We start from the raw sequence: 26,882 nt of genomic DNA on the forward strand, positions 1-26,882 counted from the left end.
TCTTGCTGAAGATAACAAAACTAAGAAGCAATGGAAGCTGATTTAAAGACAGCCAGTTTGTGTAATCACAATGTTACTTTGGGATTTAATCAGCTAGTGTAGTTCAGTGGATGCCGAATAGAAAGTGAAGACCAAGAAACTAAAAAGGGAACCCTCTAGAGTGGTATATTCCCAAAGGCCAGGGAAAGTGTGGAAGCCAAGGAAAAGCTAGGAAACAGAGCCAAAATCAAGAGCAGTGAGCTGAGAATAAACTGGGAGAAGTGTAGAGCATTTTTGTAGGCTGCTGGAAGCTGTCAGGGGCTTGCTTTTATCTGTCACTCATGGTCTTCTGTGTGGGTAAGCCTGCTGAGTTTAAAAGACCAATAATAGAATGGACATTTTGGTTCAAATGGGAGAATTTTATTAAATGGGTCCATGGAACTCTTTTCAGTGTGTAGATTGATACAATTGGAATTAAAGAAAATCATACTGAGTCAAATAAATATAAGTAGGAAGGCAGCAAGCATTGCTACATTCCATTTGGGTTTTTTTAATTATTTATGTGAAGGAATCTACTTACTGCCTCATGATGGATACCAGTAAGCCATACTTGCTATTTGGCTTAGCCCAAGCAGCTATTAAATACAATTCCTTATTTTAGCTGGGTTTGTGGTTTTGTGAATTTAAGAAAGAATGATTACAATGAATACTTTTGTTGTTATTTGTGTTTTTTCTTTTTCCTTAAGACCGGGCATTCCTCTGGTGTTAAGAGGATTCCTTTACTGGGATATGGAAACCATATAATGGTCCAAAAAATTGATTTGATTCATACAGAGGGGTGTTATATGGTTTGGAGCACCACATTTGGGTATGAGGAGGAGCTACTGTGGAATCTGTCACTCCATTTTACTCAAGGCTTGGTTTACCTGTCTTGTATAGGTTCCTTCTTGATCCGTTGTCCATCATATACATACTATCAGAAGCTGGGTTCTCATTTCACAATGGTGACTTCTCAGAGTTAAAGTAGCCTCATTTGCTCACATGTTGCCAAGAAACTGTCCTTATCTGCTAACATAGGCTAGTGTGCATATTCCCGGAGACCCAAACTTGACAGTTTGAGAGTTGGGTGCTTCTTTTCCTTTCCACCCCCATTACTCTCTGAAATTGCCAAAGGTAAAAACTTTCATCACAGCAAAGCTCCTATCCCTGAGTGGAGTAGCAGTTTGGATATCATTTACGTTGGGCTGAATGAATCAAGTAACCACTGCAGGAAAAAGTGTGACTGGAATATGTCATAAATTTTAATGGGTTCTTTGATGTATTTGTTTAGTAATTGTCTAGAACCTATCCAAAATTACCTTAACTGTACTATGGAGCCCAGCTCTAGGAACTCTTTTCTGCCTGCCCTTCCAAAGCATGGTGCTGGATCCGTGTCCAGGAGTGAAAATGGATTAACAGTGTACCCAAAGGGGATAACCTGTTCTGTCATTTGGGTGATGGTTGGTTCTACTTCCTCCTTTTTAGCAAAATGAGAGCAGTGAGTTATCTAACACCTAGTGTAAGGTATTTGATGGTTTTTGGAGAATTGGTCATTTGATAGGATGATTTTTAATAAATTTATTTGTAGCAAATTAATTTTGGGCTATATTGAACTAGAGCCCAGTATCAGCCTCATTAATGAGGGTTACAGAGCAGTATGGACAAATGTGGGACTTTCTCCTTTTACAACTCAGGACTATTTTTTTTCCTACCCTAATGTTATGCTTTCTAGTTGTTGGGGACTGAGTATCTAAGTCATGGGGAATTTTGTAAAGGTTCTGTATTTCCACAACAGATGTGTCCTCTGTCTTTAGTTTGGTAGAGTCTACTCAAGAACGATTTCTTTTCTGAATTCCTAAGCTAAGGGATAAGAACCATATGTGTCACTGAGAGCTTCATATGTTATTTTGGTCATCTATTACTGCATCATATACTACACCTCACCTCTTAGTAGCATAAAACAATGACATTTTAATGCTTCTCCTGGCTCCTTGGATCAAAACTTCAGATAAGGCCAAGTAGGAATTGGGGGGTTGGGGTCTTTTCTCTATTCCATGATATCTGAGGCCTCAACTAGAAAAACTCTAAAGACTGGATGTGACTTGAATGGCTGAATCTAGAATAATCTTTAACCTTCATTTCTCACATGTCTGGAGCCTGGGCTGGTATGACTTAAAGGCTAAGCTCAGCTGGGACTATTGACCAGTGCAATTACATGTGGTATCTTCATATGACTTGGGCTTCCTCACCACATGGTGCCCTCAGAGTAGTTGGGTTTCTTGTATGGTGTGCAGGTATCCAAATTCAATATTTTAGTAAATAGTAGCCTGTATAACCTAGATTTGGATACCACGTAAATTCACTTCTGGTCATGCTCCAAAAGTAGAAGCAGTCACAGCCTTCCCAGAATCAAGAGTAGGTACGGTAAACAACTGCCTATTGCTAGAAAGTCTCAAAGAAGCTTTGACTATATTTTTAAATTACCACATTTGATAACTATCATCCTTCACCATAATCTACTTTGGTCCTAGACATATATTCTAGGGATATATCCATGGCTCAAAAAAAAAAAAAAATTAGAATAACAGCCCAGGGCCAATTTGAGAAGCTCAGGAGAGTACCAGTCTTATTAATTTGTAGTTATTTTTCTCTTAGAATGCCAGAAGACATTCCCTAGCTTTACCATATATCTTGATCACTGGACTTCACATGAGGCATCTTAGCTGTATGCAAATTAGTAGGGGGCTTTGCTGCCTCTGAAAATACCACAAAATATTGGGACTAACAGGCCAATTATAACAGAGGATTATTGAACATGGATACTGACTCTGGTGTTGTAGGACCTTGCAAATAGGTGCTTACTATACTGGATTCACCACAATCTGAGCTCTCTCTTCTTCACAGACTTGCAGAATCTAAAATTCAGTATTTGTTAGCACATACTCTTAGTGATGAGATCATGTGAAGCTAGTTGTAGGAGGCTAATGTATAAGCAGATACCAGTTTAATAATTTATATGGAGAACTATAATTACCTAGGGATACTTTCATTCATTGGATTCCAGGCTTTCCCTGGAGGTACCCTGAATGAAAAAGCAAATAATTAGAGGCCAATTTGGTGAGTATTGGACAAAATTCTGGAAGGGCAGGTATGATGTCATGATTATGTTATATACTCAATGTCTACCACTGTCTGATGTGGATGAGGCTCACAGTAAACATTTGTTGAATACATAAAGAGTAACTGAGCCTAGAAGAGACCTTAGGGGGATGTAATCTGATGGTTTTCAAGCATTCCTAAGGCTCTTGAAGAGGTGATCTAGAAGCCACCTTGGAGATCAGTGGGCAGGAAATAGCAAGGGCCCTAAAGCAGCTCCCCTTCTATTTATTTCAGAATTTCAGACTCTTACAAAGACATAAATTTTGAAAGGTGTTCTACAAATAGAAAATATGACAGTTAATACTAGGAAATATGATCAATAGTAATGTTTTACAATGAGGAAACTGAGATCCCCAAATATATATGTAATTTGCCCAAAATCACCCAGTTAGTAAGAGACCAAGCTGGCACCCAAACTGAAGCTTCCCACTCCGAGCCCTGACCTGTTTCTAAATGCAATATGCTTAAGATTCCCTGAAAACTCAGCCCATAATTTGCTGTGATGTTCTCCTAACCATCTCCTGACAATAGCATTTGGCAACTGTCCAGAATTTATTATAGCATTTTCATTTTCTTTCTGAGAAGCAACACTTGACATTTCAGTCATCGTCTTATAAAATTCCCTCCTGCCTCAGTTTTTTTCTTCTTCCTCCTTGAGCCTTATTCATTCACTTTGGTTTTTATTTTTTAATTCCTTGAAAAGCCTCAAAGACAAATTATTTTCTGGTATAAAGAAGAAAGGAGCAAGGAGGATGCATTGGAAAGTAGACAATAAAATCCAGGCAAAAGCTCATTCTAAAACACATCTTCCTTGAAGCATTGTTATCACTGCTATTGCTCATACTCTCCTGTCTGTTCCCTTGAGCTACCATCTCCTGCTGATACTTTAAAGAGGTCAAAATATCCCCAGCTTACTTGCATGTAAAAAATGCAAGTCTTAGCCCAAGATAAGTATTTCTTGCTCATCTTCAGCTGACTGTACATCTGACCTTGCCTTGGAGTTGTACACATTACCTTTCTACCTGCAGTTGACTATGAGGATCAGAGAAGTGGAGAGGGCCACAGATGAAAAAGGCTTTGGGAACTTTGAAATCCAGTTTTATTTTACACACGAAGAGACCGAAACCCAGGGAGATTGGAATAATTTGCTCAAGGCCACACAATTAATTAGTGACAGCAAACTGTCTCTTCATCCCTACTCCAGGACACTATTAGCAATAGCAAGTGTATTTTTGCTTCCAGTCCAATTCAGTATCCTTCAGATGAAACTCTAGTGGCAGAACAGACTCCCAGTATTCCATAGGACCATTGAGGCCCAAAGGATCAGACATGGCACCCAACGGGCTGAAGTCCTGAGAGGCACACAGGTGTGGATCCACACATGGGCCCAGTGGGTATCAGTCAAGATACCGAGCAATATCTGGGGTTGAGTTCATTCTAGCTGTGCCTGCAGCTTGTCACCTCAGCTCTGTTGTGACAGTTGATTGAGGCATTAACAGTGTGCTCATCTAGAGAAGACAGGAACAGATGGTAGGGACTGCAGGCAGGTGTTTCTGTTATTTCCACTGAAAAGACATGAGCAATGAGTCCTAGTCTGGAGCAGTATTTTAAAACTTTTTTTTTTAAGTAGCAAAAAGATTTTTTTCCTAGGAAAAATCTTGCCTAGAACACCAGTGAATAAAATGGATGAAAAAAGAGCTGCTTTGGTTTAATTTGGGGAGAGAATAAGATGTCCTCTGAGGCTCTAAGAGGCAACAGAATTTAGATATTAATAATTAGCAGGAGGAGAACCTGCCACTGGGAATAATTTTGGAAATCTGTGGTGATAATTTTGGTTTTAATAATTAGAAGGGTGGTACTATTGTTACTTAGTTGGTAGGAGCCAGGGATGTCAGATGTCCTGGTAAGTGTGGAGGATGGCTCTCGACATTGAAGACTTATACCATATCCTACATGATGGATATTGTTAGGGAGGAAAAAAAAATTCTCTTTCAAATATCTTCTAGCTGGTCTAAGAATTAATTTGACATGAGACAGATCAACAGGAGAAAATCAAACAAAAATTTAATAACTTGTGTAATTACTACATACGTGAGAGAGAACCAGGAAAACTGAGTAACTCACTGAAGTGTCGAAAGCTGTCACCTTTAATAGTATTTCCAGCTAAAGACAGAAGCTGTTGGGGATTGGGAGTCAGTTATGGGAGGTTACCAGGAAAAGCACAGTAAACAAGGGTAAAGATGTTATACAGATTTAAGTCCATGCCTTCTCTATTGATAACAGTTTCTAGAGATTTAGAGTCCTCCCCATCTGGTACTGAAGGAGACACTTTTTACAAATAGAGATTTCCTGTATACATGTAAATGTCTTTTACAATGGGTAACTTCTCCATTTTTAGAGCTTCTTTTGTATATGCAGTTTCTTATAAATAATAAGTTTAGAATAAGGATTATGCCAAAGAGTTGTATCTTGGGGTGGCAAAATTTCCTCTTCTACAGTATGAATATTTCCCCAGACATTCACATAGATGAAAAAGCAGTTATTAAGTATCTGAGCCTAGAATCCAATCCTATTTTACATATGACAGGTAGTATTTATTACACAGTTTAAATATATTCTACATCTTTCAGAAATGCAAGAACTGGGCTAATTGGGGGAAGAGTGTATTTTTTTGCTTTCTTAGGAGCTTTACTAGAAACTGTTCACCAAGAAACATAACAAAAAGGTTAAAATAAAAAATTCTGGAGCCAGTCTGCCAGGCTTTGCATCCCAGATGCTACACATCTAGCTTTGTGTGACTTTGGCCAAGTACTTAACCAGTTTGTGTCTCACTTCCCTTAGTTATACCTTGGAAATGGTAAAAGTATCTATCTCTCTCAGTGTTGTGACAATTAGATGAATCAATAATGTAATGTGCTTAGAGCAGTACTTGGCACAAAGTAAGTGCTCTCACTTTATCTTAGAAAATCCTATTCAAGCATGCCTGGTGATTATGACATATATATGGATATGCATATTTATGTCTTCTTAAAAATATCAACTGGAAGGAAAAGTGTTGAAAATAAATCAGTTGAATGTTGTATTATTTCACTTAAATATGAACTTAGCAGGAGTAAGCATCTAACTGCTTAATTACATTTTCTAGGGTAGCCATTCCCAGCCTTTTACATATTATATATCATAAATTACTTTTTTTTGTATCTTAAATTTAGAGTTTATGTTGATTTTTTACAGAATATGCGTATAGGTAGTTTAAATTATTTTTAAATTTCATTTCAGGGTAACATAGAAAGCATTACAAATACTTGCTAGGAATGAGGTGCATGGAGCATGATCAGATGCAGAGCTACGGAGGCAGATGAATGAGAAGCATTTGGAACTCTTGAGTTTATATCAATGAAATCAGAGTTGTTCTGGGTAAAGCTGATAACAAGAGGTTTCTCCAGCCCACTTTTTCTCCCCCTGAATCCTCATACAACCTTGAAGGCTCCAGTAAACACAATTTGAGAATAACTCTAAAACAGAGATGTAAGGGCATCTGGGTTGCTCAGTCGGTTAAGCGTCCGATTTCAGCTCATGTCATGATCTCACAGTTCGTGAGTTCAAACCCCACATTGGGCTCTGTGCTGACAGCTCAGAGCCTGGAGCCTGCTTCAGATTCTGTGTCTCCCTCTCTCGCATTGCCTCTCCCCCCTTTCTCTTTGTCTCTCTGTCTCAAGAATAAATAAATATTAAAACATTTTTAAAAAGTAAAATAGAAAAAAAATGCAACAGAGGTGTATACACACTCTCTCTTGCTCTGTCTTAAGCCTCACCAGCAAGCTCCCTACTAGACTAAGAAGCCAAAAATGGAATTGTTCTCAGTGCCATAGCAATTAATAAGCTATAAGATGTTTTTTGTTTTTAATGATTGCTATATTGTAAAGCTAGACATTTTTCAAGTTTGTTCAAGAGACAGTTCATTATTCTACTGAGATATCTGGCTAACACCTGGCCATGTTGAAACACTTCTCAAGTCACAGATGAAATTCTCACAATTTGAGGGAACTGTTACCAGATAAGGGTCCATTGCCTGATGCACAGTAAGCCAAACACTGACACTGATTTTGCAACAGAGAAAAAGGGTTTCATGCAGGGCAGCAAACAAAGAAATAGGAGAAAATTTCTCAAATCTGCCTCCCTAAGAATAGGGGAGCTTAGTATCTATGGGATTTTAGAGGGGGCAGGGCTTGGAGGGGGTAGATGTAAGTGATTGGAGGTTGGAAGAAGGTGAAATAAGAGGAAAGATATCACTCTGCACGGGCACCACCCAGTAACATACTTGTCCATGGTTGTGTGTACAAAAGATGATGACACCAGTTAAGACAAATGGGGGGAGATCTCAGCCTATGTCTTCATGGAGTTTCCTTTACTCTTGGCACCTTCTGTGCAACTGCAATAATTTTTCCAGTTTGTTCCAGTCTTAACTAGTCTTATCAGTGGTCTGTCAACTTCTGCAAAACCAGCTGGCTCATAAATCAGGTTAGCTGGAGTTTTCTTAGAGTAGAATGGTCAATCATTTATTTGTTAATGTGTTGGTTTCAGGATGATGCTTTGTTAACAGAAGTGTTTTAAGCTGGGTATGGGTTTTAATTACTGTTATTCTTGATTCTTAACTGTAAGTCATTATTAGTTATATCAATATTGATATGGAAATATTGGGGTTCAGAGGTGATGGCCACGAAAAAATTCCTGAGACATCTTTGGTGCAAAAAGTTGATTTTATTAAAGCACAGGGACAGGAGGCATGGGCTAGAGCTGAGCCAGGAATACGAGGAGTGACTGATTTTATACTTGGGAGTTGGAGGAGGTAAAGTCAAGGGGAAGTTTCCAAAAGGATTTTCATATGCTAAAGAAAACTCACAGGATTCTGGAGGGCTGAGTGTTGTTAAGGTAATGTTGTTTTTCTCTCTGGCATGGCATTAACATTAAGACAGTAGGGAGTTCCTGGAGAAATGTTATACTCTGCCTGCCTCAAGTATTTGTCAATGGGCTACAGGTTATAAGGAAATTTAATTTTATCTACCATTTCTTTCTGCCTTTGCTTTCCACATAGAATATCAACTTCATTTCTTGTGATTTTTTTTTTTTTTTTTTTTTGCCTAACCTTATATAGTGATGCTCTATTGTAATAGTATTATTTGGGGCCAATAATTTGCCAATAACCAGACTTTTAGGTACTTACATTTCAGTTAAAGTATGAATAATCTATACCCAGTCTCAATTTGCTTCTAAGACTGGTAAATTTATACTTGTCAATTCAATAACAAATTACTCCTTGGCTGGAAGTGAAAAAAAGATGAAGTGGCTTGGATAGAATTGATAGCTACCTAAAAGGACCAAGATTGATAACATTTAAGAATCCTCTCTACACCAGAAAGGTATACCTGGGCTGAGGGTGATACAGAGAAGACCCAGGAAACATGATGCCCTGCAGGAAAGATAGAGAAATTGGATGTCCACCCAGAGACAGATTCTGTTAATGGAAGGGATTATTTTTTATCTGAAAGCATGTTTGCAGAACACAGCAGGCCTGCTAAACTTACTGATGAACCTGAGTTCTCCTGAGGAACTCTGCCTGGAAAGACGGTGAACAGATCTGAAATAGCACTTCTCTGCTTTGAGGTGCAAGATATTTTTCTGTTGGGGATTCCGGACTTTTTAGCCAGATGCCATTCATGCATGTGCAAGGAGAACAGACATTTCCAGGATTTACCAGGAATGCCAAGGCTCTCTATCCTAATAGAAATAGGAGTACAGGTTAGTCAGATTATAGATAAAACTACCTGGAATTTTTAGGGGTCTACTTACTTTCCATCAATACACATCCAGAACCACATTTTTTTCTAAAGTAACATATAAGTAGGAGGAGTATGTTGTGGAGGAAAAAACATCTTCCTGTACCCTTTGTTAAAAAACAAAATTGAACTAAGTAGATCTGACATCTAAGTGGATTTATTAAGCAATTAATGAATGAGGTAGCATCCCATCTAGCAAGTAGATACTCCAAGGAGTTGTACAAAATGGAAGGGTTTTATACAAAAGAGGGTGGGCTAGGAGTTATTAGCAAAAGAAAAGAAAGGATTGTTTTACCATGGTCATCCTCCCTTAGGGGAAAGGCAGGAGGTCTTAATATGCAGATTAACTTCTCTTCCTTTGGGAGATGGACGGAACCCTTGTGTCAGATTACCTCATTGGTGCTGACCAGAAAATTCTCAATTGATTGGCTTAAAATTCTCTTCCTGGACAGGTTGAAACTGCAATTAGTCTTGGTTTTGTTGTCCTGGGGGCAAATGACTCTACCTTAGACCTATCTTTTTATTTTTATTTTTTTAGTGCCTTGAAAGGTTCTCCTAGTTGATCTAAGAATCAAATTGACATGAGGTAGATTAACAGGAGAAAATTTTAAAAAAATCTAATAACATGTATACCTGCATACACATGCAAGAGACACAAGAAAACTGAGTAGTTTACTGAAGTGACCAAAGTCATCACCTTAAACACCATCTCTAGCTAAAGACAAAAAAAGATATTAGGGGTGGGAAGTCAGTTATGGGAAGTTACCAAGAAAAGCACAGTAAACGGGGTAAAGTAACAACTTTAAGACTTAAGTACATGCCTTCTCCATCTATAATAGTCTCTAGAGATTTAAAATGTTTTTTAAGCTTATTAATTTTGAGAGAGACAGAGTGAGTGGAGCATGGGCAAAGAGAGAGGGAGAGAGATCCCAAGCAGACTCTGCACTGTAAGCACAGAGCCCGATGCAGGGCTCAAACTCATGAACTGAGAGATCATGACCTGAGCCAAAACCAAGAGTCAGACGCTTAACCAACTGAGCCACCCAAGTGCCCCTCTAGAGATTTAGAGTCATTCCCCTCTTCCTGGTACTGAGGGAGGCACCCTTACAAATGAGAATTTCCCTTATACATGAAAAGATCTCTTACAAAAGGGTAACATTTATCCAGCTTTTCAAGCTTCTCTTGTGTCTGCAATTTCTTAAAAATAAACAGCTTAGAATAAGTAATATACCAAAGAGATGTATCTTGGTGTGGCAAAATTGCTGCCATACAACCAGAAGTCCAAATCCTGTGTAATTATAGTACCATTTTGTTTTTTCAGTAGATTTTTTATGAGTCCTAGAAATGATGACAGTGTTAAATGAACTCCACTTGCAAAGAAAGGTTTTGCAGAAGTACCTAGTATCCTCCCTCCACCTAAACAAAGTCTTGCAGCCTCAGTTGAAAAATGGTCCTGGATTTTCATCCAGCCCTAAAATTCCATATTTTCAAAAGAAATTAGGAGATTTCTACTAACCCCATTATTCTCACTGTAATGTTTGCCATAGCTCTTTGTAGTTTGGAGAAGAACCTAGAAAGATGGACTTCATTCCCCATTCCCTTTCACTTATATTTGAATTAAAATGCGAATTATCCATACTCATTAAACTAACAAGAATTGAAGACCATCTGTATGGCACACATTTTTATAGGCTTAAGGATGCATAGATAGGGAACCTGATTTCAAGCTGCTCAAGGCCCAGGGATGTCTTTGTACACACAAATGACACTGGTGATAATGCAGTAGAGTAAGCATTGTGCTTGAGATGAGTAAAGTGCACTAAGGAAGTAGAGGATGTTGGGCTGCAGCATGTTGAATTCTAAGACATTGTGAAAGTGTAAGTACCACTGCTCTGTTTAAGAAGAGATTTGATAGAGGGACGCCTGGGTAGTGCAGTCGGTTGAGCGTCTGACCTTAGCTCAGGTCAGGATCTCACAGTTTGTGAGTTCGAGCCCCGCATTGGGCTCTGTGCTGATAGCTCAGAGCCTGGAACCGGTTTCAAATTCTGTGTCTCCCTCTCTCTGCCCCTTCCCTACTCATGCTCTCTCTCTATCTCTCAAAAATGAATAAACGTTAAAAAAAATTTAAAAAAAAGAAGAGATTTGATAGAGACACCCAAGTGGCTCAGTCAGTTAGGCACCCAACTCTGGATTTTGGCTCAGGTCATGATCTCATGGTTTGTGAGTTTAAGCCCTGCATGGGACTCCTTGCTAACAGTGTGGAGCCTGCTTGGGATTTTTGTCTCTTCCTATCTCTGCCCCTCCCCTGCTCGCTTGCTCACTCTCTAAACAAACAAACAAACAAACAAATAAATAAAATTTAAAAAAAAGAAGAGATTAGATAGTCCTTTGTGCATTTGCAGATTGCCAGATTTTTCCCTTTTGACTTTAATTTTAGATTTTATTTTTTTTATTTAAAAAGAATTTTTTTTTAATGTTTATTTATTTTTGAGACAGAGAGAGACAGAGCATGAATGGGGGAGGGTCAGAGAGAGGGAGGCACAGAATCTGAAACAGGCTTCAGGCTCTGAGCTGTCAGCACAGAGCCTGACGCGGGGCTCGAACTCACAGACCGCGAGATCATGACCTGAGCCGAAGTCAGCCGCTTAACTGACTGAGCCACCCAGGCGCCCCTAATTTTAGATTTTAAATTAGAGGGAGACACACAATAGGTCTTTCTGAATGCAAGTGTTATCACTGATGACATGTATCACCCCCTTCTCTGAAATCATTTCAACTGTTGAATGAAGGGTGGAATTTGATTCATAGTTTCCAGCATTCATCCATAAAAGGCAAACAATATCTAAGACTTACTGAGGGACTACTCTGTGCCAGGTACTTGCCTATGTGATTTCCTACATGAACTCATTTAACTTTTTTTTTTTTTAATGTTTAGTTTATTTTACTGAGAGAGAGAGAGAGAGAGAGAGAGGAGGGAGGGAGAGAGAATCCCAAGCAGCCTCAGCACTATTGATCCCACAAACCATGAGATCATGACCTGAGCCAAAACCAAGAGTCAGGCACTTAACTGACCTTCCAGCCTCCCAGGTGCCCCAAGAACTCATTTAACTCTTACCACTATGTTATGAGGTAAGGACCCTTTGCTTCCCACTTCATAGATGGAGAATTGAGGCGAAGATATGTAAAACAGCATGACCAAAGCTGGTACCAAAAAGTAATCTTACTTAGATTACTATCTCCAGCAAAATGCATCTAAAATTTAAATATGATCATAACGCTTTGCTGACTAAAGCCTCAATGGCTCCCTTTGCCTAGGCTCAAGAGGGTAAAATTCAGTGTCCTTAATGTGATACCTTAAGTTTTCTGGTCTCACCTTTTGCCTTCTCTTATCTTGAACTATGTATTCCGGCCATACATATGGGTCTCCCATACACCTGTTTTCATATTTTTGGCCATCATTTTAAGCTGTGTCATATGTATCTATTATCCCCCTGCTCTTTGCAGATTTGGCTCCTCTGTCACCCATTCTAATACATTTCCTACTAGCTCCAGCTCAGTGATAGTGCCTGTCCAATACCTGGCAGTCTGTGCATCTTTATGACCAGGACTTACCACCACACTGTGTGGACATTCATTTAAGTGTTTCTCCTCTGTACAGATCATGAATTCCTCATGCCTTACTTATTCTGATATTGTCAGCATCTGGCACAGTTAAGCAGATGTACATAATAATCACTTATAAATGGTAATTGTCCACAGTCCTCTCATCATTATATTCAGAAAGGCTGAGACCCCAATCTTCTAAAATATATCTATTTAAAACTACAAAAACTTTCAGGAAAATTCTTCCCAGATTTACTTTCTTGCATTTGCTGGAGTTTCTCATTCCTTGTAGTCAGGAATCTGCAAGGAAAAAATGGCTGTATACATGGATCGCATTGTATATCACTCTTCTCTCTCTCTCTCTCTCTCTCTCTCTCTCTCTCTCTCTCGTAAATGGTCTTTTTCTCTATATTTTAAAAGATTACAGGCATAGAAATGAATTCACAAGGGTTAGAGAAAGTAGCCTGAGGAAGATGAATAAAATTGAGCCTAAGATAAAATTATCAGCCTTGCCACTTTTTTGATCTTGACCACTAGAATACACTTTAATAAAACTATTTCGGTCTGTATTCCTTTCTGATTTATTTCCAGGTCTTTCTGATCCAAAGATCCATGTTTCCTATGTAGTGAGCTGGAAATATTGGTAAATAAATGGCATTAGCATGAGATTTCCCTTTAATGGTATACTTTAAAGAACTGAAAATAATTTCAAAGATTAAAGTAATGTGTTTAATACGATAGCTACCATTTATGGTTTTCTGTGATGGGCATGTTACATTTCTTATTTAATAGTCACAACAATTCAGGGAGGAAAATGCCATCATTATTCTCATTATAAAAAGAAAGAGGGGCACCTGGGTGCCTCAGCCGGTTAAGCATCTGACTTCAGCTCAGGCCAGGATATCACAGCTTGTACATTTGAGCTCCACATTGGACTCTCTGCTGTCAGCACAAAACCTGCTTCAGATTCTCTGTCTCCCTCTCCCTCTTCACCTCTCCTGCCGATGCTTGCTGTCTTACCCTCAAAAATAAAAATAAACATAAAAAAAAAAAGAAAGGCTTGGTAAGCTTAGGATTTTATCTCAGGTCAATAGCTGTAAAGAGGCAAACTGGAGACAATAAACCAGTTCTGTGTGATTCCCAGGTTCATGCTTTTCATTACTTCACTGAATACATTACTTAAAGACCTGTTCATATACATGCATATGTGGGTGGTGGGGAGAAAAACAGTAGATTTAGGCTCCTAATTAAGTATTTGAAGCTTTAATTGAAATATAAGAAATTTTTTTTTCATAACAAAGGTCCAGTTTGACTCTGTCAACAAATAGAAAAAAAGGTTTAAAACAATTACTGCAGTCTAGTCCTAGAGACCATGGCATTCAATTGAGTTCAATTTCAGGGGTGACTTCAGCATTAGAGTCAGTGGAGAACAAGGCTGGTATTTTTTTTTTTCCTGATGGCCTTTGAGCCGTCTAAGCTCCTAGAAGGAAGACACAAGGCTCACTGTGTTGTTTTGTTTTGTTTCAGAATTTCTCTCCCCAGCTCCAGTCTCCTGAAAAATTCGATTTACTCTTTTGCCTGATTAGCAAACTCCCTTCTCCCTTCAATTCCATTCTTCATTAGTTTGATTTTATTTCCAGATACCTGAGACACTGTCTGCTTATCAGATACAACTTGCTTTCCCTTATCCTACATTGTTGAACTTCAAAGATTTGGAACATTACAACATTATTTTAACTCATGCCACTAAGCACATTACTCTTTCAATTGTTATTGAGTCATAAATCACTCCTTGGCCTTTACCCACTGCCAAGTTTGCAGTTAACTGTTGAGAGCATACTCTGAGATGCCTCTTGGAAAATAAACCTTTCCTTTACTTGTATATTTGTCTTGTTACTTCATTATACTGAGAGAAGGAGAAGGATCAGTGTAATATTTGAATCAAGTCAGGTGGGTTGGTATGAAAAACTGGGGATTGCTTCCTGGAAAAAATATGACAAGCTCTGCTTTTCTTGAACAATGTGAAGAATCTGTGTTGTTGATATCTGCTGAGGTGAAAGAAGCATCCTAGAAGAAACAGTCAAATATTGCTAACAATTCCTTCTTTCATTCTCCTTACTCCTTCCCTTCCTTCCATTTAAATCATCCATATTATTCCTAGTTATTAGATGATAAAGTGCTGTCGATCTACTATGGATAAGGCACTGTTCAAAGCTCCCCAAATTAGAGAATAGAGATACAAAGATCAATCAAACTTAGTCTTAGCCTCAAGTCGTTTTTATAACACTAGGTGAGGCAAAATGTAAAGGGCAGAAAGGTGACTACAGTCCAAGGTAGGAAGTGCTTGATGTCATAGAGAGGCACAGGTATGTATATGGAAGTTCAGATGAGAAATTATTCCTGCTGGGGAATCAGGGAATCTTCATGACTATGGCAGCATTTGAACTGGACTCTTAAAAAAATATGAGTGTTGGGATGGAGCCAAATTTCTAGGTGGGAGGAATGAGAGAAATGTCAGGCTGCCATCAGTTCCCTCATTTCTGCCCCATGCTTCTGGGCCAGCAGTCCTTAAGCCCTAACCTCTTCAGACCCTTTTCCATTCATTTTCCCGGATCAAAGTCATTAGTTCTGTTTTGGATGAATATGCTAGGTGGCCAACTAGTTAACCTGTTGATGTGTCCACGCTGAAATAATACTCATCTTCTATATCATTCATTTACTTGTTCATTTTTTAACAAAAATTTCTGTGATGTGACCTCAATTCTACTCATACAGTATTATATGATCAGATGCCTGTTGGTGCTTTAGGGAAGTAAGAGATAATCAACATTCCCTTAGAGTAGAGAGAGATCTATAGGTAACTTGGCATTCCCTTTGTCAAATGTTACTGAGCACAAGAAACCCTGAGCTGGATCTATTTTTTGTGGGCAAGATAATTTGCACGTAGCCAGTTCAATTATTTGGCAGACAAATGTTGGGGGAGGGTGTGGATTGTGAGGTTTACATGGGGCACCCTGTAGTTTGAGTCAAAAGACTTAGAAATCTGCTCATTCTACTAACCCTGTATTAAGACAAAATATCCCTTGAAAAGTTGTGTTCCAAGAGCCTCATTGGTTCAAAGTGTTTATCCAGATATTCTAAAAGGATGCTTTATTTTACCAGGGGACAAGGTAGGCAAATAGATATTTAAATTTCTTAAATAACATTAGATACTATGTAATATTTATAGGAAATTTCTCCTTTACAAAACTACCTCCTGGCACATCATCATCCCACTCACATTAAAATGTAATCTTAACCTGGGCCTGTGAGATCCTGGATAATCTGGCCTCTGTTTACCTCTTTATTTTCTCTCATCTCCTATCACTGTCTCATTGTTTAAGTTGCTTTAGTCGCATCAGCTTTGTTCATTAACTATAATCATTTCATTGCTTCCTTGAGGTCTTTGTACTTCTGTATCTTCTGCCTAGAGTGGTCATCTCTTAGCCTGTGGCTGTCATCTTTTGTAGAATAATTGTGGATATTTTACTACACATAGTAATCATTAATTAATATACCAAGTGTATTAACTTTAGCTGATACTAATAATACTAATTCTCTATTTGACAGGTTTTTTTTTCCCACATCTCTTATATCAGTTCAATGCATATTCAAGCTGGAAGGCATCTTAGAAACCCAGAGTGGAAAGGGATTCTTTCAATGTCATGTATATCTGGGAAGTGAGTCTCCATGTTCCTTCCGCTTTCTGATATGATCAGTTGCCTTATAGCCTGCATTTGAGAAAAAAGGAGAAAGAAAAAAAAGTTAAAAGCAAAATATATCTTAATGCCCTAAATTTTTCCTTTGCTTCATGTTAACATTTGTTGTAACCCAACTTTATTAGAAGCTCTTCTATTTATTTTATCTGTGCTTTTTTAATTATGTGAAGACATGACAGAGCCATATCTCAGTATTATTTTAATAGCAAGCATTGATGTCTAAAGTTTAACCCTGCTGAGAAAATTTTAATTATGTTCCACATATTCCCAGCCTGAATGGTTCTGTGGTAAATTGCAATGTTGTTCATAGCTATCCATTTCCTTTCTACTCTAAGAGGAATCTACATCTGTATCCTTTGTCACATCACTTACAGGGCCTCCTGTAGGCTCCATTGCCAATACTGGCCTTGTGACTTGCTTTGGCCATTAGTATGTGAGTCCATAAGACATAGGTTGCATCCAAGGAGAAGCTCCCTGCTACTACAAGAAGCATATTGTACAAAGGGGCTGCTTTCCCATCCTGATGTTCAAAATGAGAAGACATGTGGAGCAGATTTGTAGTATGTCTGGAACAAAGCCTGAACTGAGTTTCAGCCTTCATGTAGTATGTACAAGAAACAAATGGTTTATTGTCACTGTTTTGATCCATTAAGAGACATTGAGTTTCTTTGTTAGCATAGCAAAATTTGAATAATAGAGATTTAAGGAAATAGAGCAAAGAATTACATCTCAAGGTTGAAGATATATCAGAGGTCTGGCCTCTATCCAGTATGGGAGTTACTACAGAGTACCCTATGAAACAGCCACCAAGCCACTCACTGCTTCAAAGTCTCTACTCTCAAGAAGCTGTCTTATCAACTACTCAAGCATTTTTGAATCTCATTGTGTCTACGTAATACCTTAACAATGTGGCTACATCTGTGACATCACCTGAGTTGCAACTGTACAATTACTTACTAATTATTAATTATTACTAAATTATTAGTTACTAATAATTTCTTTTTAGTTAATTTTTATACTTAAATAAATTTATATAACAAGGATACTTTGTTTATCACTATCAGAAATGGGCACCCATTTTCACTTTCCTTAAACAGAAGGTCATTAGGTAAAAATACATACATTTATAGATCTGAAACAATATTAGCAATTCTGCCTGTGCTCTATCAATTCCTATGGCTATAGGCCTTTTTCTCTGTTCATAAGAATTATTAGGAAATATTAGAAATTGAGCCCTACTTCTTGTTACCAGAAAGATGGAAAGAGAAATTAATAAAGGGTAACTTACTATGTTATTTGGGGCTGTTCAGTCTGTGCCTTTTTGTGGCCCATCAGGAAGACACACCAGAAAATAAACTGGATAAAGCAAAGGGAGCATCACTTCTCTAAAAGACAGTTAATCCAGAAGGAAGCCTTTTCAACAACTTCTTTTATGCTAATATATTGATATCATGGGGATTGACTTTGATGAAAAGATGATAAAATTCTAATTCTCCCACTTTTATATCACCTCTCCCCACAGTCCTAAGTCTTTTTTTTTTTTTTTTTTTTTTTTTTCTCCAGGGAAAACATCTTCAGGTCATTCAGCTTTTCCTTGTGTGTTGTGCTTTCTATGCCTCTGTGCCAGTCTCCCTACCCTGGCTGTCTTCCCCTTGTTGGTTTCTTCACTCTGATGCAAAAGTGAGCGGAACTCACCCTTGAACAATTGAGTTGGTCTAGAAACCTCTTGTGTAAAATTCCTTTTTTTCCCCTGTCTCCCAAATTTAATTAGGGCATAATTGGAGACTTTGGAAAACAACAAATGTCTAATAATTGATTCCGTCCACTACAACAATAAAAATCCTTCCCTTTATGAAATATAGGTTTTCCTGAAGCTGTTACTGTTGGCTTTAGGATCAGCAAAATTTTAAGCTGTCCTAAGCCTAGGGGCTAGTTTTATTTTAACCATTCCATGACCAAGAATGGATCAAGGCTGCTGTTCCTATAAATTATCTTCCTGTTTCCATCAAGAAAAATTGCAAATCAGTCAAGTGGGAGGTTGTAGCAGCAGGACCTAGTCAAATAGGGCAGGGAAGTAGGACATCCTAACTGTCTGGGAAGAACCTGTCACACAACCTGGCAGACTCTTTTGTAAGGAAAACTATTAGACTCCATTTGACTTGACAGTGTCAGCCACAAACGTACTAAATTGTCACACTTCTTTAACAGAAAATCCTGGACAGTAATTCCTTCTTTGAGTTAAAACAGCCTTCAGACCTCTCTGGCTACCAGGAATTTGACTGGACTGCTCTGCAATGAGTGCCTGTTTAAAGCTCCCCTGTGTGTAGGGTGGGAGGGAGTCTGTTCTTCACCTCTAAAAACTGCTCATTAGTGTTATGCATGTGCCTGACCAGTACCCCTGAGAGAGGAGAAGTAAGTAGTTCAGCCAATTATAACGTTATGGTATTCCATTCCCTTCAGATAGCTTTGACTTAGTATTTTCCTTAATATTTCCCTCCTATACCAAGTAGAGTGGTATGAATAGTCAGGGTAATAGCCCTCAAACTGAGTTTTTACTGTTGTAGCTTGCTGCCTTTTACGTCTTTCTTCACAGCTGCTTTTCTGGCTCTTGGCTCGATGGTCTTAGATAGATCACCTGTCTCTTAACTTCTTCAAGCTTTAGTTTATTCCTCAATAAAAGAGGAATTTACAGTGCCTTCCTCCAAAAGCCATTGTAAATATTCAGTGAGATGACATGTGAAAGTCCCCTAAGATACTGCTTAGCACATAGTAAGTGCTTAATAAATGGTGTTTAAATCAAAATCAGGCTGTACAAAATATTAAATTCCTCTAATTTGAATGCCTTACAGGTAAAGTCTGTCCTGATTCAAAGAGCCTATAAGGCCAACTACAAAGACCCCTTCATAAAGGGCTTATGTGCATTATTCATCATTTCTATTCATACAGGACTTAATGACTGTGGGAGAGAGCTCAGAAAAGAACAGTGAAGATGATGAAAGGTCCATGAGGTCATTGCTCTGAGGAAAAGGTTAGAGGAGATGGGTTCTTTAATTTGGGCATGTGAAGATTGCAGCATGACTTACTAATGGTCTTCAAGCATGATTGATGTTGGTAACTGAAAGAGTAATGGAAGGGTTGCATTAAAGTGGAAATACATTCTTACTGTTTTTCCAAGACCTTTTGGATTATTTCCTAAGAGCATAAGCAGATGAAATAGATTCCTCTTGCTAACAATAGTAGACACTGAGGCTGGAGTCAAGGAGAAAACTCCCCTGCCTTTGTACTTGTCAGAGGCAGGATCTGGATAGCTGGTGGCTCAATATTTTTCAAAAATGTTTTGCCTCTTAATCTGGGTTAAGCCCCTGATGCCCCAAATAGTACCTGGTTCACCATGAATGGGTGACAGGTATCTGCTAAAGAGATTTTCCTCTTATCTTGTGAAAAATGGAAATACTAGGTTATGCTTATGGTTGATGCACATGACATATGCTAACATGGCAAATGCTAGCTAGCTTTATACAAATTATTGTGGTGGTAGTAGGAGGAGACATTGTAGGGTAGGCACTAGATAACTTCCATTTTCACTAAGTTATGAACTCAGTGAGGGCAGGTTGCTTACCGTCCAGTGTTCAAGCTCAGTGGTCCTCAGTCATGCTTGTACATTGGAATTTCCTGGGGAGCTTAAAAAAAACAAAAAAACAAACACTGAAGTCAACGATTCAAATGAGACTATTGGAATCCAAATCTCTGGGTGTGGTGCATGGGCATTTCTGTTTGTTGCAAGGTATAGCCAGGCTTGTGAATGGTTATTCTATCTGAATATGAAAACCGAACTAGGAGGGTAGTGGGCAGGTCACTATTATGCGTTGTGGTCTTTATCTCAACAACTGAGAACTCTTGAAAGTTCCAGAATCATCCTGAAAAGAACAAAACTGTAGTCTATGTAGCGTACATTGGAATTTTTTATTATCCTCTTAACGCTGATTCTCCCTGGAACAGGGACACCAGAAGTTTCAAGGTGGTCTCTAATTTTTTTACACTCTCTAACATTTTAACTCCTCTCTCATATCGATGATAAAACATGCTTCTTTTAAATCTATACAAGGAAGGAAGGCTTTTGATATCCACCTTTTACAGAGTTTTGTATACTTCTTGACTTTTATGCCAAACATTTCCAACCAAAAATTTGTCAACATCTCAGATGTTCTGCAGTCTGAGCAGCATCTGATGTCGAAGGAATTACATTATCTCATTTTACATGCCAGAGGGGGACTTGAACTTCTACTAGGGCCACCAAAGTCTATAGACTATAATAATATGGATGGTTAATATCTAAAGAATCTTTAAGGATGAATGAGCATTTAACAAACAGATACATATCCCATATTGGATATTCTAAATAATTAGTACAGTATTATAAAGGGTAAACAAAGTCTGCATGCATCTGTGACTGATAAAGTGATTATCAAAATTCTAGCAGTGAGGCAAAATGGAGAGGTGTTCCTTTTATTCTTTCTTGTCCCCATTATTTCCTTAGAATGTGGCCAAGCTTGTCACAAGGTTTAGTTACTAGTTAGAATAATAGTTACTTAAGAATCGAATACTTCTTTTGTGAAAAATATTGCTCAATTGCAGTTTACCACTACAAGAGAATGTGGTGTCTTTTAACCTCAGGAATGTGACATTTTTAAAGGATTATCATTAAATGGAACAAAACAAAATTATCATACAATTTTTAAACATCAGAAAACTCATTTCTGTATACTCCTGGATTTATGGATCCCATATGATGAATGGTGGCTGGCCTTATTATGAATCCTATTTGGCTTCTATAGTCTTAATAGATAGTAAAGGAATGCCTGCCACTGCCTTTCCAGCACTATGTTCTGAAATTCTAACAAGTACCTGTAGTACAGCTGTTGTGTACTACAAGTGAAAGCCAAATTCACTCAAGTGCCGAAAATAAGATCAAATTAACCTTTTGTTAGTGTAAAAAAACACCACTTGTTTAATTACTTAGAGGCCAAATCACTTCAGCACGAGTGCAGTCAGAAAGGCTCCTTCCTGGGAAAGCCAATGTTTTTTTGTGCACTACTCTGTACCCACAAGAAAGGATGGAAAAATTTCTTGTTTGAAGCATGTGCCAATATAAGCTTCCTACAGTGTACAACTTCAACAACCTAACTGAATGAATTGTTGCGCAGGGTTATTTGTGGTTGTCCACTTAAGTGTAGGTCTGGATCTCCCAAGTACAATGATCTAAATACTATCATGTCTGAGGCAGGGGTGCACAATTGGGCAGTAATTAATCAACTAATTTAGCTACCATGTACAACAGCTAGTAAGGCAATTCTGCAATAAGTATTAAGATTTTTAAAAATTTGGGGGCGCTTGGGTACCTCAGTCAGTTAAGCGTCAGATTCTCGATTTTGGCTCACTGTGAGTTCAAGCCCATGTGGGCTCTGTGCTGACAGCAAGGAGCCTGCTTGAGACATTATCTCTCTCTCTCTCTCTCTCTCTCTCTCTCTTTCCCTTTCTCTGCTCCTCTCCCATTTGTGCTCTCTCTCTCTTTCTCCCTCAAAAATAAGTAAACAGTTAAACAAATTTTTAAAAAGAATTTAAAACATCTTCACAGCTTAGGAGTCAGGATTTTATTTTTAGGAGGATTTCCTAGGGAAACTATGAAATGTAAACGAATATTTATATGGAAAATGTACCTTTTGCTGCTAGTCGTTAATCAAAAGAGTATAAATGAAAGTAACCAGGTATTTTTTAGCATTAAGTATAATGAAGTTAATTAGAATGCCCAAATAATGAAATATTGTATGGCTGTAATATTTTGATATAATGTTAAGTAAATAAGCAAATTATGGAATGGTATATATAGCATATATCTTCATTATAAAAGAATACATACGAATGTTAATAGTGGTTAGCTTGGGTAGTGGAATTTAAGGGTGATTTTCTCCCTGCTTTTTTTGTTGCATAAATGTCCAAGCTTTCCACACTTTTTGATCTATAATGTAAATGGCCCTTAGCTTTTTTTCCTAAAACTTTGTTTCCTAAAAACAAAGAAAACACTTCCTAATACAATAAACTTAAACATAAGCACCTAAAGAGAAAAATAAAATTCATTTCCCCATACCCTGAGAAACCATGGCCATTTATTTTTGCATATAGACTTGTGTTATATACTTTTTTTTAAAGGTGTTTATTTTCTTTTAATGTTTTTAATATTTATTTATTTTTGAGACAGAGAGAGACAGCGCATGAGTGGGGGAAGAGCAGAGAGAGAGGGAGACAAGGAATCTGAAGCAGGCTCCAGGCTCTGAGCTGTCAGCACAAAATCCAATGCAGGGCTGGAACTCATGGACTGCGAGATTATGACCTGAGCCAAAATTGGAAATTTAACTGATTGAGCCACCCAGGCACCCCCTAAAACAGTGTTCATAATGCTGGTTTAATGCTGGGCAACTTTGGGTTTTTTTGAGTATTTTTTTTCTCTCTCTTTTTTCCTTTCTTTCACTTATTCCTACCATTGGACCTCCTTCCCATGTAACCACCTAATATACACATTTACAAATAGACACTTCAATATTATGTAAGTATAGGTTTCTGTTTATATACATATGTTTGTATTATGTATATACATATGAATATGTCTGTAGCATTTGATATATATGTCCATATATACCTATGTAAGTATATATTATATATACAGATATATGGATATCAATATGAAACTGCCAGTCTCCAACTGCTTTTGACTTACAAAAATGCCAGTTTTGTGTGATATATTCTTCAAGTTAATAGGCTCATTCATTTTAGTGGTATTAAATGATATTGCATGGTTTGGACAAACCAGTTTACTCAGTCTTTGCCTCATTGATAACATTTACTTTATTGTCAGCAAAAACAATGGTCCAGTAATCATCACTGTACATATATTGTGAAACAGCAGTACTTTTATACTTAAATGATTTATTTTGTGTGTGATAGATATTTATTTAACCAGAACTATTTATATATATTATTAACAAAGACATATTTTAAGCTTTTTGTTTTGTTTTGTTTTAGTTTGAGAGAAAACAAGTGCACAAGCAGAGAGGAGGGACAGTGAGAGAGAGAGACAGAGAATCCCAAGCAGGCTCCACACTGTCAGCATAGAGCTGGCATGAGGCTTGATCACGTGAACCACAAGATTGTGATCTGGGCTGACATCAAGAGTCGGACACTTAGGGTCGCCTGGGTGGCTCAGTTGGTTAAGCATCCAACTTAGGCTCAGGTCATGATCTCGTGGGTCCCTGCCTTGGATCCCTGTGGTGGGCTTTGTGCTGACAGGTTGGAGCCTGGAGCCTCCTTCCGATTCTGTGTCTCCCTCTCTCTCTGCTCCTCCCCCACTCATGCTCGCTCTCTCTCTTTCTCTCTCCCTCTCTCTTTCTCTGTCTCTCTCACAAAAATAAACAAGCATTAAAAATTTTTTTTAAAAAAGAGTCGGACACTTAACCGACTGAGCCACCCATGCCCCCCAACAAAGACATTTTAAATAATCTTCTCTGAGGGCATCTGGGTGACTCAGTCAGTTAAGTCAGTTAATTTAAGGTTATGTCGGTTAACTTAAGATTAAGTGGCTCAAGTCATGATCTCAGGGTTCCTGAGATCAAGCCCTGCATCACGCTCAGTGCCGATAGTGAGGAGCCTGCTTGGGATTCTCTTTCTGCCCCTCCCCTGCTCATGTTTGCTCTCTTGCTCTTTCAAAATAAATAAGTAAATTCAAATAATCTTCTCTGATATTTGCAAAACTTTACATTTTGTCCCTTTTCTGGCTGAAATGTAAAAAAAGAAATCCTACTGAAAAATAATGATAATGGCCAAGTCTGACTGTTTATTTTTCAACAAATCTCTATCCATCGAGATTGCTGCTGCTGTGTTTTAGTAGATGGACGTTAGCACAGCCAGGTACTTTTCTAAATCTACTTTACATAGAGTTTTTATTTGGGATAGTTAACCAAATTTTATCAAATGTCGTTTAAACATTTATTGTTTTAGAATATTCTTAGAAAAGAGCATTTGTAATGCATCAAATATGTTGGGAGGCATATAAAGTAAACATTCATGAATAAACTGCCCAACTTAAAATAAAAAGAACAACGTTACCCATAATTTAAACTTATCTTATTCTTGCTCATTGCTCAGTATTCTGTTCTTTTTTGTCCGTTTTCCTTGGGTGCAAAGTCTTTCCAGAATTGCATATTTATTTTTCCTTTGCATTTAAAAATCATTTCAACACACTCACACTTAAATAAATATGTTATATATTTTTACCGGTTTTTGCACTTTAGAAAAATGGCATCATACTATATATTTTGTAAAATATGTGCATGTCCTGCCACCTAGTAATTCTACTCCTCGGTTTATCCTAAAGAGATACTCCTATATAAGTGTCCTGGAGATCTATATCATCAGTATTATTTATAATGGCAATAATTTATAACCAGTCTAAATATTCATTAATGGAAGAATAGATGGATAAAGTATGGTATGTTCATACAATACAATATAAATTAATATTAATGTAATTATTAGAAATAAACAACAGATATTTCTGACCACATGGAAGAATGTTATTAAAATATTTTCATTGGAAAAAAAGCAAACCCTAAAAGTCTGCATCTATTGATTTCTCTCCCATATTGTAGTGATGCTGAGGATTGTGTTGATTGTTTTCTTTATTAGTGATGTTGAATCATCTTTTTTATTCTTTGACTCAACCCAGCTTATTCATAGTATATTCTCTTTTTAAAAACATATTTTTCGGTGATACAGTTCAAATACCATAAATTCCCTATATGTTTGTCAGTGGGTTTTTCATACAGTCACAAAGTTGTGCAGCCATTGCCAATTTCTGATTTCAGAATACCTTTATCACCTGAAAAAGAAACTGCAAATCTTTTAAACAGTCACACCCATTACCCCTTCTCCTTAACCCCTTCCCCTCAACCTCTGGCAAACACTGTGCTACTTCCTGGCTCTCTGGATTTGCCTAGTCTGGATATTGCATTTTAATAGAATCATACAGTATGTGGGCTTTCCTGTGTGGCTTCTTTCAGTAAAAGTAATCTTGTCAAGGTTTATCCATGTTTAAGTATGTATGAGCACCTCATTGCTTTCCATGGACAAATAGTAGTCCGTTGTGTACATGTGCATGCATGTGTGTATGTGATGTTTGTTTGTTGGTTCATCAGTTAATTGATTTTGAGTTGCTTCCACACATTTATTATGAATAAAGCCACTATAAATATTTCTGTACAAGTCTTTTTTTAAATATATATATTTATCAAAATATATGTATACATTTATAAATATATGTATATATAAGTATACATATATAAGTATACGTGTGTGTGTGTATATATATATATATATTTTTTTAAGTTTATGTATTTTGAGGGAGTGTACAGGAGGGAGGGAGGGAAGAAGGGGGAGCGAGAGAGAGAGAGAGAGAATGAGAATAAAAATTATATCCCAGGCAGGCTCTGCACTGTCAGCACAGGGCCTGACATGGGGCTCAGACTCATGAACTGTGAAATCATGACTTGAGCCGAAATCAAGAGTCGGTCACTTAACCTACTGAGCCACCCAGGCACCCCTGGGTGCCTTAATTCTCTTGTGTTTATATCTACCAGTAGAATTAATGGGTCATGTGATAATTCTGCGTGTAACTATTTGAGTAACTACCAAACTATTTTACACAGTTGGCTGCATGTACCATTTTACATTCCTACCAGCAATGTATGAGTGGTTCATCATCACCAACACTTATTATCTGGCTTTCTGATTATAGCTGTCCTAGTGGTTATGAAGTGGTATTGCATTATGGTTTTGGTTTGCATTTCCCAGATGGCTAATGATTTTGAGCATCTTTTCGTGTGCTTATTGGCTGTTTGCACATGTTCTTTGGAGAAATGTCTATTCACATCTCTGATGTGTTTCTGTATACTATATTAATATATAGAATTTTAATGAAAGAATTTAGAATTTTCATTCTTACATGAGCTAGTCTATGGTTTTTTATTTATCTACACCTGGTGATGCTACTTTATAAACTACATTTGAGAGCTGTCATTCCTTACTATTAATGCAGAAACATAAACTATATTAAGATTGTTTTTTAAAATGTCAATAGACTTATGTATACAGTCATGTAATCTGAAAGCCTTTGAAAATGATAGAATTTTTTCACTTTTCCAATCCGTTATAAGATGCATTCTTTTCAATACTTTTATTTCTTTTATGGACAATTATAGTGATTGCTTTTTTTGAAAAAATATCCATTTCCTTAGGATTTACACATCAGTTACCTGAGGTTTCTCATATAATTATTTTAATCTTTCAATAACTCTGATTATGTCTTTTTCTATTCTTAGTTGTATTGATTTTGCGCCTTCTTGATATTGATAATTAGGCATCTGGCAATTTCTTTCTTGTATTTTTATTTTTTAATTTA

At 37.5% G+C, this 26,882-nt stretch overlaps 1 protein-coding gene across 3 annotated transcripts in view; it reads left to right on the forward strand.

Moving 5' to 3' along the window:
• The window catches only part of NELL1 (neural EGFL like 1), an 876,810-nt gene that overhangs the window by 728,725 nt on the left and 121,203 nt on the right, over positions 1–26,882 (forward strand). The window lies entirely within an intron of this gene.

The sequence above is a fragment of the Panthera leo genome, chromosome D1 (genome assembly GCF_018350215.1).
Source record: "Panthera leo isolate Ple1 chromosome D1, P.leo_Ple1_pat1.1, whole genome shotgun sequence".
Taxonomy (NCBI): Eukaryota; Metazoa; Chordata; class Mammalia; order Carnivora; family Felidae; genus Panthera; species Panthera leo.